Consider the following 14,760-nt stretch of genomic DNA (forward strand, 5'->3'; position numbering starts at 1 on the left):
ACCCCTGTTTCTCCTTTCCTCCAGGGTATACATGTTCAGGTCAGCAAGTCTCTCCTCATACGTCTTGTAACGCAAATCCCATACCATTTTTGTAGCTTTTCTTTGCACCACTTCAATTCTTTTTACATCCTTAGCAAGATACAGCCTCCAAAACAGAACACAATACTCCAGGTGGGGCCTCACCAACAACTTGTACTGGGGCATCAACACCTCCTTTCTTCTGCTGGTCACACCTCTCTCTATACAGCCTAGCAACCTTCTGGCTACAGGCACCACTTTGTTACACTGTTTCGTCGCCTTCAGATCCTCAGATACTATCACCCCAAGATCCCTCTCCCTGTCTTTACATACCAGACTCTCACAGCCTAACATATACGTCTCCCATGGATTTCTACTCCCTAAATGCATCACTTTGCATTTCTTTGCATTGAATTTTAATTGCCAAATATCAGACCATTCTTCTAGCTTCTGCAGATCCTTTTTCATGTTTTCCACTCCCTCCAGGATGTCCACTCTGGTACAAATCTTGGTATCATCCACAAAAAGGCAAACTTTACCTTTTAACCCTTCAGCAATGTCACTCACAAATATATTGAACAGAATTGGCCCCACCACCAATCCCTGAGGCACTCCACTACTCACCTTTCCCTCATCCGAGTGAATTCCATTAACCACCACCCTCTGGCGTCTGTCCGTCAACCAGTTCCTAATCCAGTTCACCACGTTGGGTCCTATCTTCAGCCTGTCAAGTTTATTCAAGAGCCTTTTGTGGGGAATCGTGTCAAATGCTTTGCTGAAATCTAAGTAGATTACATCTATAGCACATCCTTTATTCAATTCTCTGGTCACCCAGTCAAAGAATTCAATGAGATTTGTTTGGCACAATTTACCTTTGGTAAAACCATGTTGTCTCGGATCTTGCAACTTATTGGCTTCCAGGATATTCACTATCCTTTCCTTCAGCATCGCTTCCATTATTTTTCCAATAACTGAAGTGAGGCTTACCAGCCTGTAGTTTCCAGCTTCTTCCCTATCACCATTTTTGTGAAGAGGGACCACATCCGCTCTTCTCCAATCCAACGGAACCTCTCCCGTTTCCAAGGATTTATTAAACAAATCTTTAAGAGGACCCGCCAGAACCTCTCTGAGCTCCCTCAATATCCTGGGGTGGATCCCGTCCAGTCCCATGGCTTTGTCCACCATTAGATTTTATTTATTTATTTTAATTATTTTGCTGCATTTATATCCCACATTTTCCCACCTATTTGCAGGCTCAATGTGGCTTACAATATAATACAACTACAATCACATTGATGGAATAGAGAATCAGAGTATATATAACAGATAAGGTGCATAGGAATATTATGGCAATCATATTAACGGAGAAGAATTTCAGAATTATTGCTATTAAGGTTCATACAAAAATTATGTTGATTAAGAAGTGGGTAAGTTGTTCATACACACTCTCTTCTGCCAGTGGCGTAGCCAGACCTGACATTTTGGGTGGGCCCAGAACTAATATGGGTGGGCACTATGTATATAGGTTTGAATAGTGTTTCTTGGAATACTACGAACTAATGCCTTAGAATGCACTTGATGGGTTTCTAAGCCTGCCCAACTGCTGACCTGCATCAACATAAACCACATACGTACTTAATATATAATTACATTATCCCATATCTTAAACTTGACCAGACATAAGCCCACTATAATGGCAAATATCTCAATACATGATAGGATCTTGCAATATAATCAGAGCAATGAAATTTATCTGTTTCCCAGCATCAGCTTTTCCCTTCCCCACCATACTTCCCCGTTGCTAGGTATGAGCCCTACCCTACCCCCCAGGAAAGCTTGTTGCACACCCAAATTATCTCCCTTGTTTGCCACCAATACCTGCTTTTTTTCTATCTTCCAGACAAGAAACAAACCAGGAAAAAACAGTCCCCCCAATTCCAACTGGTGTCATCTAATCAATTCAAACCCCAAAAGCCCAACACTCCACAAAAATAAAATTACGAAGGCAAGTTCTCAATATCCCTCCATGATGAGCATTAATACTGGGGATTCAGTGTAGTTCCTCATACAAAACTTTATTCTTCATACAAAGTTTTTGTTCTTTCAATCCAACTTGCTTAAAACATATTGCAATCGGGTCACGTGATGGCAGGAGCCTAGACGGACGTCTCGAGGCTGCTCTCCTCCTTATCGCTTATAAATCAGCTGATTTAATGTGCTCAAACCCCCGATCTGGTCCCTCAAAACATCGTCCAGTACAAGGTAGCGTGGGCTGCATCGATTGAGCAATAAAGGAGAAAGATCAGAAGCTGCTTTCAGGGTATGCCGGCAAAGACCCCGCGTACTCAGAAAGGGCGCGGAACCCCCCACGTGGCTAAGATGGCGTCTGGAAAGGAGAAAGGAGAAAGGAGAGGCGACCCAGAGTCAGGATCTGCCGGTGGTAGCCATACAAGACGCAGCGATACAAGAGATAATGAAGCACATGGCAGCAGTTCTGGATGACAAGCTGTCGGCGCTGCATGTCTTTATGGACGAGATGAAAGAAAGCATGGCGGCACAAAGCACCCGCATACAACTGGCAGAGGAACGAATATCACAGCAAGAGGATCTGGTGAATAATGTGAGTTCTCAAATGTCTGCTCTGGAGAAGAGGTGTAAACTGCTGGAAGAGCGGGTAGAAGATCATGAGAACCGGAGCAGGCGGAATAATATCAGGCTGGTGGGAATACCGGAATCGGTCAAAGATAAAGAGCTCTGGGACTTGGTAGAAGTCTGGCTGCCGAAAGAGCTTGGGATTGAGTCAGAAGGGCAACGTCTCAAAGCAGAGCGGGTGCATCGGATCGGAGCGCTTAAAGAACATAGCAGTAAGTCACGCCCGGTAATTGCTCGTATTCTCAACTATGCTGAGAAAGCCCAGCTGATGGAAAAGTATCGCCAGAAGAGAACCCTGACTTATCAGGGGACAGGCGTGCTGATGTTTCAAGATTTCTCGCCGCGGGTGTCAGAGCTAAGAAAACGAGTGTCTCCGTACTGCTCTCAGCTCTACAACAAAGGGATCCGGTTCTCGCTGCAGTACCCAGCAAAGGTGAGAGTGCTGCATGAAGGTCGTGTTCTATTCATGGAGCAGCCAGAAGAATTGCGCTCATTTCTGGAGCGGTTGCAGTGATAGAGTGCAATGTTAGAGTGGTTGAAGGGAGCCGGCTTGAAAACACCTTTGATGACACGTGGAGAGCCGCCGGAGACATTATGCCAGGCAGGCTAGGATTTATTTCTTGTTATTTTTGACGTGCAGGGGATTGCAAGCAGCAGAACCATTAAAGATTGATTACTGTAAACAACAAGGAGTGGAGCCCGGGGCATTCTTAAACGGGAGACATTGTTGATTTGGAAGGAGAGGCTGTTTGTGGTTTTTTTTTTTTTTTTTCTTCCCAGCTTTATCTGGATGCCAGCTAGAAGACTGAAGACTCAGTGGGGAAGTTGTGAGTTGCCTGGGGACGATTTGTAATTTAAAGAGGCTTGTTGCAGTGAAGCCTGTGTTCTTTTTTTATAGGCTGCACGAGGTAGAGAGAGAGAAAATAAAGGAACACAATGGACTATAGTTTGAACAAGTTTGGAGGGGTACTGTTATTTGTATAATTTGCCTCTGATGGGATCGTTTTACTTTTCTGCTGTCGTATTGGGGGAGTTGAAGGGAAAATGTTGAAACGGGTGGTGGGTGTTTAAGAAAGGGAAATGCAGCGCTCAGGCAAGCTGAGGGTCCTTTTCGGGGGGGGGGGGGGGGGAAGGGAGGGGAGTAGCTTTCTCTTAGGGGAGGGTTGTAACACTGGTTGTTCTAAAGGGAGGTGGAGGGACTTGAGGGTGTGGGCACAGGTAGGGGGGAAGGGGGATGGGAGGGGAGAAGTGGGAGGAAGGAGCTATTTGACTGGATGGAGTGAATGGTACACAGAGTGTGGATGTAGCAAACGAAGGGAGGGACAGGGATGGGAAAGAGAGGGAGGGGAGGGGGAGGGGCTGGGGTGGGGGGAAGGCTCCTGGAGAAATAAGGAATACTGTTACATGGAGGAGATTGGTACCAAGGCAACACCTGGAAAGGGAGGGGGTGGTGAGCTGGGACATCACCCCTTGTTCTCGGACATAAGGCTGCATATCGCCTTTCGATCTGACAGATGGGTAGTTTGAGAATAGGATCATTAAATGTTGATGGTATTCACTCACCGGTTAAGCGGACTAAAATTTTGGCATACTGTAATAAAATGAAAGTTGATGTGATGTTTTTACAGGAGACTCATCTCTCACAACAAGAACATCGGAAGTTACAAAAAGGGTGGGTTGGAGAGATAGTGTCATCTTCCTTTAATAACAGACAAAGGGGGGTGGTTATATTATTCCATAGAAGGCACCATGTTAGCATGCATAAATTAGTACAGGACCCAGAGGGTCGGTTTGTCATATGGTGGGGAGAGGTTGCAGGGCAGAGGGTGGCCTTATGCTCCATATATGCGCCAAATGTATATTCCCACTCTTTCTTTTCTGGTCTTTTAGCTCATTTGGTATCAGTTAGTGGGTACAAATTGGTGCTGGGGGGAGATTTTAATATTACTGCAGACCCCTTGATAGATTGCAAGCCAGCAAAGCCGCGGCCTCCAGCATGGAAAGATAAAGGGATTAACTTTCTAGTACAAGAGCTAGGGCTCCTGGATATCTGGCGGATCTTACATCCAGAATCATATGACTACACTTTTTTTTCTCAGGTACATGGGGTATATGCACGGCTCGATTATTTACTAGTTGATGCAACCCTTATGTCGAAAGTGCAGGCGGCAGATATAGTGGACGGGGCAGTGTCGGATCATTGTTTGATTTGGGCAGACATCCAGTGGCACCAAGGCAGTGCATCAAGGATGTGGCGTATGAATCCAACGTTGTATTTGGAGCCTGAGTTTCGTAGTTTTTTGTTGAAGATGTGGGACAATTATCTAATGGAAAATGACCCGGAATCAGTAGACCCTACAACTTATTGGGAAGCGGGGAAGGCCGTGATGCGGGGGCATATTATCGCCTATGGGGCAAAATTAAACAGGGAGCGTAATAGTAGATTAATTGCCTTATCGAGCCATCTGCAACAGTTGAGGGGGAGGCATGTACGGCAGAGGGAAGACGAGATAAAAAAGGAATATTTGGACACTCGCCGGCAAATTAATGATATTTTGAATGCGCGGGCGGCTCAGGATATCAGCTTGTATAAATTTAATTTGTATAGATGGGGGAATAAGGCGGGGAGATTGATGTCGACCCTGGTAAAAGGCAGAGAGGCCAAAAAAATCATAACGAAGGTGAGATCTCCTGGAGGGCAGGTAGTGGCCACATCTGAGGGCATCCAGGAAGAGTTTGTCAAATTCTATCAGGCACTGTATAATGCAGGAGAGACAGATCGGACCCAGCGGGAATTATTTTTTCAGAATCTTCCTTTACCGCAGTTATCGCAGGAGCAGAGAGATCAGTTAAATGCGCCGGTGAAGGGAGAGGAAGTACTTCAGGCAGTGAAACGCCTTAAGTTGGCTAAGGCCCCCGGTCCGGACGGCCTAGGGCCTGAATTTTATAAGATATTAGGTGCCAACGTAGGACCCCCTTTTCAAGAATTATGTCATCATCTCTGCACAACTGGGGAGGCGGGCGGTAGACTTACACATGCACACATAGTGGTACTCCCTAAGCCTGGGCGAGATGAGGATTTGCTGGGTTCCTACAGGCCCATATCGCTCCTTAATCAAGACATAAAGCTTTTTGCCAATATTATGGCAAATAGGTTGGGGAGGGTCTTACCTGGCCTGGTTCACTCGGATCAGGCGGGATTCGTGCCAGGCCGATATGCATCTTCCAATATTATGAGAGCCTTGACAGTGTTGCAGAAAGGGGGGGGCAAACCCGGAGATGCGATCATTACAAGTTTGGACGCGGAAAAAGCATTTGATAAGATCTTGTGGGACTATCTATTTTGGGTGTTACCGCAATTTGGTATCATGGGAGCTTTCTTAGGAGGAATCCGCGCTTTATATAGCCATCCCACAGCTCAGATATTAATAAATGGAGCATTGTCATCTGTCTTTTCCTTAAAGCGGGGCACACGGCAAGGGTGCCCGCTCTCCCCGATGCTATTTGTGCTGTCCTTAGAACCCTTTGCTATCAAAATTCGACAGACGGACAAAGTTCAGGGAATTAAAATGGGATCCCAAGAATTTAAAATTAATCTGTTTGCAGATGACATGCTTATATATCTAGATAGAGCATCCGTGACTGTTCCTATTCTTATAGACTTAATTGTCCAATTTGGGTCTTTCTCTGGTCTATGTATTAATTTTGATAAGTCTGAGGCTTTGCCGGTGTCCTCCCCTTGTGCGTGTAGGCAGCTCCACACGTTTCCCTTAGCTTGGTCAACCGGAACTTTAAAATATTTAGGAGTGTATTTGCACGCGGATATGAGAGTGGTATATCGTCGCAATATACAGGACAAGCTAGATGGCATTAAAAAATTGTGCCACAGATGGAGAGATTTGCCCCTTTCTTTATTGGGGCGTGTAGCGTTAGTAAAAATGGTTATGTTGCCCAAGATTCTATACCCCTTACAGATGATACCATTTTGGATAACACGAAAAGATGAACTATACTATAAGGGGTTTATTGGTACTTTTCTTTGGGCGGGAAAGCGGGCCAGGATAAGTTTTGCTAAATTGACGATTGCTAGGAATAAGGGAGGATTAAATCTTCCGGACCTGCGGTTATACAATGTGGCAGCGCTACTTAGGTGGATTTTTGAGCTCCATTCTGGGTCTGCTAAATATGCCCCAAAAGGTATCTGGCAAGGTGAGGTGCTGCCGTATTCAGTGTTTAATAGTTTACAAGTACAGGGAAGCTCGAAAGGAGACCTCCAGTGTTTGCTTCAGCCTCTGAGAAAGGCCTGGAATTGGTGGCAGGGTGGACTGGGAAAGGCCACAGGACCATCTCCATTTCTGACAGTAGTAGATAACCCCTCATTTCCAGCGGGTCAGGGGGCGTCGCGGTTCAAAGTGTGGGCCAAAAATGGGTGTCGTTATGTGGGACATTTTACGGTGGAGGGACAGGGGATATTCCCCACATTTGAGCAGGCTCGGAATTCTTGGAGCTTGGGACAGGAAGATTATTTCCCTTTTCTTCAATTGAAGCACTATTGTGCGACCTTGTCTTCTAGGAAAGAGGGGGGGCCTAGTTTTTCGCGGCTGGATAAGATGTTTTGTCAGATGCCGAACGCTGCAAACAAATTGGCGGTATGGTATTCTATAGGAAGGGAGCAAAAGGAGGACTTCTTCATTGCTGGCCTGGCAAAATGGTGGGGTGAACAAGTGGGGGAGGAAATCACGGGTAACATGTTGGCAACCTACTTTGCAGCGTCATTTAAATTGACAACTAGTGCAAATTTGCAGGAGATGCAGTTTCGGTTGCTACATGGTGCTTTTATAACAAGAGAGAAAGGAAAGCGGATGGGGCTTTGGGAAGATGACACTTGCATAAGATGTAAACACAGCAAAGGCACCTTAGTACATACCTTTTTGGAGTGTACTGAGTTGTATGTATTCTGGAAAGGGGTGCTGCAAGTGTTGGAGCATTTGTTGGCACAGGCTGTAGAGTGGTCCTACCGGATTTTGCTGTTGGGGGATGAGTCTCAGTTGCGAGAACAGGGGTTGCAGCCATCTCAGGTCCGGTTTGTATGTGTAGCGCTGATGCTGGCACGAAAAACGGTATTAGCACACTGGATTTTGGAAGACCCGCCGGCTATCAACCAGTGGTGGACTAGAATGCTGCAGATGGCTAGATGGGAAACGGAACGCAGTAAGTCCACTGGAGGGAGAGGTCAGGCATATGGTTCTTTATGGAAGCTGTTTGAGGTACTGTATTCTGCAAAGAAGGAATCTCCAGGAGCGGGGAGGGGGGTGGGGGTTAGACGGGTATAAACTTAAAAGTTAGAGGGAAGGGCAGAGGAGATATATTTATGTTTAAAATGGCCTCATTTTGATAGTTGTATTATGTTAAGGTTATACAACAAGGTTTGTTAGCTGACACATGTAGTCAATGTATTCATTGTATTTATAGGTTATTATCGGCTGCTAGATATTGGAAATATTGGAAATAGTTGGCTTCATTGAGCCGAAATGTGATGTTCAAATGTTACATGTCTTTTCTTCTAATAATAAAGATATTTTCAAAAAAAAAAAGAATAAAAAGCAGTCCCTTAATGCTTGAAAAAAAAAAAAAAAAAAACATATTGCAATCTTTTAATTTTTGTGGAGTGTTGGGCTTTTGGGTTTGTTATGATTTTGGCCCCCACCCTTAAAAATTTTTCACTGCTTTAAGTGGAGTCAGCTGATCAATTAATATATTGTGATCTATCGTGTCAAAAGCTGCGGACAAGTCCAAAGATCAACAGCCCCCCTGTCTGTTTGTCTACCGCCCATGCTGGTATACAGCAAGCCTACCATCAGGATCTACAAGATCTCCATGCTGTGACCCTTTCTGAACTCACACTGACTGAGGTCAATAATCTTGTTCTCATCTCTACAGTCCACCGTGCAAAAACACACCTTTCATCACTTTTCCCAATGTTGGCGAGTTAGATATCGAGCAATAATTTGCAGTGCCAGCAGTACTTGCTCTCATCTGTTTTAATGCTGGCTTCAGGCTACCTGGCAGTATTTCCTCTTTCACTGAAACATTTAGTACATTTAAAATTACTCAAAAAAGCCAAAAGGTCATTCAACTACACTAGCACATCTTTCACTTCGTCTTTAGATACTATTGCAAACTTATCTGCTACCCAGTACCTTCGGTCCCTGCATTCTTTTCTTCGATCGTCGCCAGCAGCACTGCCATTCACACAGGCAGCTCCGCTCCCCTCTGCCGCGTCCATCCGGCCCTACGTAAAAAGGAAGTGCATCAGAGAGGGCCGGATGGACGCGGCAGAGGGGAGTGGAGCTGCCTGTGTGAATGGCAGCGCTGCCAGCGACGATCGAAGGAAAGATTGCAGGGACCGAAGGTACTGGGTAGCATGCAGGGACCGAGGCAGCGCCGGCGGGAAGGACAAGAATTTCCGTTGCGGCCAGAGAAAAGGCAGCGAGCGATATGTGGGGTGGGCAGGCCTGGGCCCATCCAGGCCCACACATGGCTACGCTCCTGCTGTGAACGGTGTTATATCCGCTCCATTCTCATATGTACCTTTGCCAGTCAATCGTGGTCCTTATCCAGGATTTTCTTCAGTGAAAACAGAACAAAAGTATTTGTTTAGCAAATTTGCTTTTTCTTCATCATTATCCACACAGCGTTTCGCAGCATCTTTCAGTCTCACAATTCCCTTTTTAGTCTTCCTCCTTTCACTAATATACCTGAAGAAATTTTTGTCGCCCCTTCTTACATTCCTCTCTGTATTCCTGTTCTTGAGTTTTTCTGTATTTCATGAACGCCAACTCTTTAGCCTTTATTTTCTCAGCTACTTGCATGGAGAACCATATTGGTTTCCTTTTTCTCTCGCTTTTATGTACTCTCCTTACATAAAGGTTTGTGGCCATATTTATAGCTTCTTTCAGCCTGGACCACTACCCTTCCACTTCTCGTATGTCCTCCCAGCCCATCAGCTCCTTCCTCAGGTATTCCCCCATTTTACTAAAGTCAGCATGCTTGAAATCCAGGACTTTGAGTGGCTGCCCTCCACTCCAGCTGTTATATCAAACCAAACTGTTTGATGGTCACTGCTGCCCAGGTGGGCACCCACTCAGACATTTGACACACTATCCCCATTTGTGAGCACCAGATCCAGCATCGCTCCCTCCCTCGTAGTTCTGTCACCATTTGTCTGAGCAGAGCACTTTGAAAACCATCCACAATCTCTCTACTTCTTTCCAATTCTGCAGATGGAACTTTCCAATCTACATCTGGCAGATTGAAATCTCCAAGCAATAGCACCTCTCTTTTCTTTCCCAACTTTTGGATATCTGTAATGTAGCTGGGTCCCCCTTCCAGGACCCAGCCGGGCTTGACCCTGCTTAGCTTCCTTCTTCACCCGACTGTTGCTTCGCTCCACACCACCTTGGCCTGTTCTGGGAACTCTGCACCAGACCCCCTTAGAGCTTGCCGGACTTCCTCCTCTCTCTCGTTTCCACAGAGGCTCAATCAAGGCAAAACGTTTATAGAAAAAAACTTTATTTTCTTGCTTCCATTCAGCATAGACACAAAAGGAAAACACCTTACTCCCAGGTTGTTAAGGTTGGTTGCCAAAGTCTCATTCAGGGTTTAAACAGTCCATATAACTTCACTTTAGCCAAAATTACTTCTTTTAGGGAACAGTACATTATCAGAAAGAAAACACACTAGCTTGGTAGGCTGCAGGCCCAGACCTTTTCAGCAGGGCCGGTCTTAGGCAGAGGCGACCGAGGCGGCCGCATAGGGCCCCGCGCCTAAGGGGGCCCCGCGAGGCGCGCCTCGCCTCTGCCTCGCCTCTCCGACCACACTCGCCTGCCCTCCACCCATGTCCCGCGACGCGAGTCTCCTCATTCCCCTGCTGCTCCCCCTCCCTCCAGCCACCTGAGACCCCTCCCGTCTGAGCCCCCCCTCCCCGCCAAATGACCCTCTTCTGCCGCCCGCACCTCACCTGACCTGACCCAGCATTTAAAAAAAACCTCCAAGCGGCGGTGCCGGTGCCTCGCGTCTGAGGGAAGAAAACTTGCTTCGTCGTTGGCCGGCCTTCCCTCAAGTCCCGCCCTCTGATGTAACTTCCGCAAGGGCGGGACTTGAGGGAAGGCCGGCCAATGACGAAGCGAGTTTTCTTCGCTCAGACGCGAGGCACCGGCACCGCCGCTTGGAGGTTTTTTAAAAATGCTGGGTCGGGTCAGGTGAGGTGCGGGCGGCAGAAGAGGGTCGTTTGGCGGGTCGGGGAGGGGGGGCTCAGACGGGAGGGGTCTCAGGTGGCTGGAGGGAGGGGGAGCAGCAGGGGAACGAGGAGACTCGCGTCACGGGACATGGGTGGAGGGCAGGGGGGACGGGGGGGTTTACTGGACATAGGTGAATGGCAGTTGGCAAGGGGGACAGGAGGGTCGCTGGACATGGGGTGGATGGAGGGGATGGGGGCTTCTGGACATAGGTGGATGGCAGGGGAGGGCGGGGGCACAGGAAGGTCGCTGGACATGGGTGGATGGCATGGGAGGGCATAGAGGACATAGGGGGTTGCTGGACATGGATGGCAGGGGGGGCAGGAGGGTCACTGGACATGGGTGGATGGCAGGGGAGGGGGGTTCTGGACATAGGTGGATGGCAGGGGAGGGCAGGGGGCACAGGAGGGTCGCTGGACATGGGTGGATGGCAGGGGAGGGGGGTTCTGGACATAGGTGGATGGCAGGGGAGGGCAGAGGGGACAGGGGGGTTGCTGGACATAGTTGGATGGCAGGGGGGACAGGAGAGTCGCTGGACATGGGTGGATGGAGGAGAGAGAAGAAATGCTGGACATGGATGGAGGCGAGGGAAGAGTGAGGAAGGAGATGAGGTGAGGGAAAAGGAAGAGAGGAGAAAAAGTGCACATGGATATAGAAAATAGGCAGAAGCTGGATCCACTGGACAGTCAAGTCTGCGGAGGACCCAGCTTTTACTTACGGATGTAGGGCAAGAAATGAAGAAGAAAGGCGGAAAGTAAAGAAATAAATGGAAAGGAAGCCCTGGAAATGGAGTCAAGAGGACAGATAGCAGCACAATCGGATACTGAGCCAGCATGATCAGAAAAACAAAGTCACCAGACAACAAAGGTAGAAAAAACTATTTTATTCAGGATTTATTAATTGGAATATGTTAGTTTTTGGAAATGTGCATCTGTGATATTTTTCATGTAAGTTTTAATTTTTGTAGTATTGCTACATGCTGAGTCTGACTTCTTGAGGTAACTTTCCAGTTCACTATTTTGCATTCATGTGTTTTTCAGGTGTGATCAAGGAAGGTGCAGTATTCTGCTAGCGTATAGTTTGCAGCCCTTTTTGTTTGTTTTTTTTCACTAGGTTGTGCACTGGTGTTTTAGAGCCCGGTGTAATTACAGTTGCCTTTCCATGCCACGCATAAGGTTGTAGCTCGTCCTGTCCTTGGAATTAGTGCTGTTTATGGTTTGTTAAGGTTATGAGTGTGTGTTTGCACACGTTTGTGTATAGTGTTTTGCAGTGGAGAGATTGTGTGTTGGCCTTACTAAGGTGGCACCAAACATCGGAAAGGGTGTAGAGCCTAAATCATGACACACTATCTCTAAAAGGGTGTTTTGTGGCTCTACATGAGAATTGTGGTATTGAGACAGCATGGGCATAATTATACATATATAAGAAATTATATTAAGTATTAATTCTGTTTAAAAATCTGGGGTTTAAAAGTTTGGTGTTTGAATTCAACTTTTTCACCCTGCAAGTGAAGGAATGCCAGCTGGATTTAATTACTTAGAACGGTCAGAGACAGAAACTTTCTTTGACAACTTGTGAGTGATGGATTGCTAATGCTAGCACATACATCTGTATACCATTAGGCATACTGAACGGCTCTGTAGGCAGATTAAAGGATTAGTTTAAAGTGTTTAGAAAGAGGCAATAGTTAGATTTTAGAAGTTCTTGATATTTAGAATATGTCTTATAAGGATGCTTATTTTAGAATATGTTTATTCTGTGTAGTTAATATGTAGAATACCTTTTTAAATCTAATGTTTGTTCAACTCTTTGCCTTACGTTCTGAGTAGGACTGCAGTGAAAAGGTCAGCATATGGTTTGACTTAGCCACAGTCCTAGCTGGTTCAGTGTATGAAGCTAAGAGGTCAGAGAAGTCAACTCTCTTCTCCTTGATTGATTAGCTAAGTATAGGAATGGTCCTGAAAGTAATAACAGACTATATCTGTATGCTATTAAGTAAGACTGGCCCTTGACCCCTTAATGAATGCCAGAGTTCAGTTAGCAGTTAGTATGAAGTTGACTAGGAATATGAGAATGTCCCTTAGCCCCTAAATGAACTCAGTTTAAGCTATAGCTGAGAAATTAATCATAATGAAAATGTAAGAGATGGGAGCCACAATGTCTAGTGTGAGAGGCCCCAGGTCATAGGTCAGTTTAGGATATGTCTGGAACCTATGTAACTGATATTTTGAACATATGTATAGAGATGATTGGTTGAGACAAGGTAATCAATCTATTCTTTACCATCTGGAGAGTAAGGGGGGCTAGGAGGGAGATAGGACGGTATATAAGTGGGAGTAGAAGCAGCTTACGTCAGAAGGAACAGACAGAAGAAGGAGAGCTGAAGGAAGACAGACAGCAGAAGAAGAGAAGCAGCTGAGACAGAAGCCATAACATCCAGAGAGCTGAGAGAGAGAGAAGAGAGCTAGAACTGATGTCCTACTTTGTTTGCTGGCAAATAAAGAAGATTTCTCCCTCATTCTGGTGTGTGCTGTTTGACTCCTGAAGTACCACAGATTCTGCTAACAATAGGGGTAATTCATGCATCAATTCCTGCAACAATTCTTGGTGGCAGCGGTGGGATCCTGAACCGGCACCCAACTGACTGAGGAACATTCGCCGGGTATGTATTCTGTATTCTGTATTGTAATCCTAGCTAGGAAACTGTAAACCAGCCCCTCATAAATTGAGGGAAGGGGAGTCTGATCAACTCTCAGCGAAGGCCTTAGTAGCTTTTAGTCTAGTGGAGATTAGAAGCGAAACTGCTTGAGCTTATCTGTATCTGAGAAATTTGAAATTGTTGGGTGGGATTTTCTGTATGGAATGTGTGATGCTTGAATGTTAAATGAGTGCGGACTTCTTATAGCTGCGTTTCCAATTAACGCGAGTTCAATTGGCCAGCGACAGAAGGAAGCGATTGTTGTTTGTGTTACCTTGTGTCTCGGATCTGTGGACCCCTTACCACAAATCCAAAAATTCCCTCCCTCTTTGTGTGTTGTAACTGTAAGCATTATGGGAGGGAAATCGTCTAGACAAATTGATACTCCCCTAGATTGTATGCTTAAGAATTTCAAGAAAGGATTTTTAATTAATGATTATGGACAGACTTTAAGCTCAAGTACTCTAAGAACCTTGTGTGAAGTTGAGTGGCCATCTATGGGAGTGGGGTGGCCCCCTAGTGGCAGCTTAGATATTGAAGTAATCCGGAAGGTCTACAGCATAGTTGTAGGAGAACCAGAATATTCTGAACAACTCCCCTATATAGATTCCTGGGACAGCCTTGTGACTGACCCTCCCTCTTGGTTGAAAACTTATATGGGATCCCCAGTAAAGTTCATGTTGGGCCGTGTTCAAAGAAAGATTAGAAAATCTAAATTGGAAGAGGGAAAGAGCCCTAGGAAGCCTACCACCCAATCGGTGGCTTCCGCCCCTACCCTGTCCGAAAAACCCATACTCTCTGATGACCCCTCAGATCTTGAGCCACCACCTTATGGCCCATTGTTGGGGTTCCGTGCCACCCCCAGAGATCCACGCCGCCCAGCCCAAGCCTCTCCAGCACAGGCTTCTCCGGATAGTTCCTCCCCCTCTGTGCAAAACCCGCCACATCCTAGGGTGGACCTTTCAGCCAGTCTCTACCCTTCTGTGCCATATCCTTCCCTGCTAACCTCCGAAGACCCACTTTGGGCTCCACTTCCTGACTCCTCAACTCCTGACAGCCCAGCCTCTCCCTCTAATACCCCTCCCCACTCATCAG

This window comes from Microcaecilia unicolor, chromosome 8 (genome assembly GCF_901765095.1).
Source record: "Microcaecilia unicolor chromosome 8, aMicUni1.1, whole genome shotgun sequence".
NCBI classification, from domain to species: Eukaryota; Metazoa; Chordata; class Amphibia; order Gymnophiona; family Siphonopidae; genus Microcaecilia; species Microcaecilia unicolor.